The 1,191-nt window shown below is 43.7% G+C and overlaps 1 non-coding gene across 1 annotated transcript; it reads right to left on the bottom strand.

Annotated features, from left to right (window-relative positions):
• Positions 1 to 566: 566 nt before the first annotated feature.
• LOC112082459 lies at positions 567 to 673 on the bottom strand. Its single transcript, XR_002897134.1, has one exon. It is a non-coding gene; the product is annotated as a small nucleolar RNA R71 (small nucleolar RNA).
• Between the last annotated feature and the right edge of the window lie 518 nt (positions 674 to 1,191).

Here is a 1,191-nt window from a genome sequence, read left to right as displayed (position 1 = left end):
GTAATGCAGCTGGTAATGGAGCTGGTCAAGGGTTACATCAGGGTAATTTTCATCAGGAACAGGAGCATCAACAGCAAGCTTATGTCCACCAGGGACAAGCTCCAGCTCATCAGCAGAGGCATCAGGCCAATGTCCAGCAAAGACAACAGGTGCACCACCATCAGCCATTCCAACAACAACAAAGGAGATATGAGCAGCCACAGGTCTATGTTGCAGAGAATGACAGGGCCAATGCTCATCAGTATGGAGCTAGAATTCAAGCACCACCTGTTCAAAACAACAACTTTGAAGTGAAGGCATCCTTGTTGAATATGGTCCAGAACTCAAAGTTCCATGAATTGGCAATGGAAGATCCCTTGGAACACTTGGATCAATTTGATAAAGTGTGTGACCTGACAAAGATAAATGGAGTTTCTGAGGATAGCTTCAAGCTCAGATTATTCCCCTTCAGTCTTGGTGACAAAGCTCACCAATGGGAGAAGAACCTCCCAAGAGGATCCATTCAAACCTGGGAGCAATGCAAGCATGCATTTCTATCCAAGTTCTTCTCCACCTCCAGAACAGCTAAACTGAGAAACCAAATCTTTAGCTTCACTCAACACAGCAATGAGAGTTTTGGTGAAGCATATGAGAGATTCAGGAACTACACCAACCAATGCCCACACCATGGGTTTAGTGAGGCTTCACTTCTCAGCACACTTTATAGAGGAGCTCTTCCCAAGATTAGAAACCAGCTGGATACTGCCTCCAATGGAAACTTTCTGGGAAAGGAGATTCATGCTGCTTTAGAGCTGGTTGAGAATTTAGCAATGAGCAATGATACATATGGAGAAGACTTTATTAGAGCCAATAGGAGTGAGAGTTCAAGAAGGGATCAAAGGTATGAGAAGGACTTTAAAACACTTGAAAGCAAGCTGGACAAGGTGTTATTGGCCACTCAAAAGCCAATGCACTTTGTAGGAGAGTATGAGGAACCTTCTCAAATCTTTGAGAACATCAGTGAAGAGGGTCTTACTCAGGAAGAGCTTAACTACATTGGGAATCAGAGGTTCCAAAGATATCAGTATGGCAATTCCAATCAGAAACTCTCTTTCAGGAATCCCAATGTAGCAAACCCACAAGACCAAATCTATCGCACTTCTCAAGCTCCACAGAACTTTGTTCCCAAGAACAACTTTCAAGGGTCTTTTC

The sequence above is a fragment of the Eutrema salsugineum genome, unplaced genomic scaffold (genome assembly GCF_000478725.1).
Source record: "Eutrema salsugineum unplaced genomic scaffold, Eutsalg1_0 scaffold_1, whole genome shotgun sequence".
NCBI lineage: Eukaryota > Viridiplantae > Streptophyta > Magnoliopsida > Brassicales > Brassicaceae > Eutrema > Eutrema salsugineum.
Note: the sequence above shows the minus strand (reverse complement) of the source record. Positions and strands in the feature narration are given on the sequence as shown.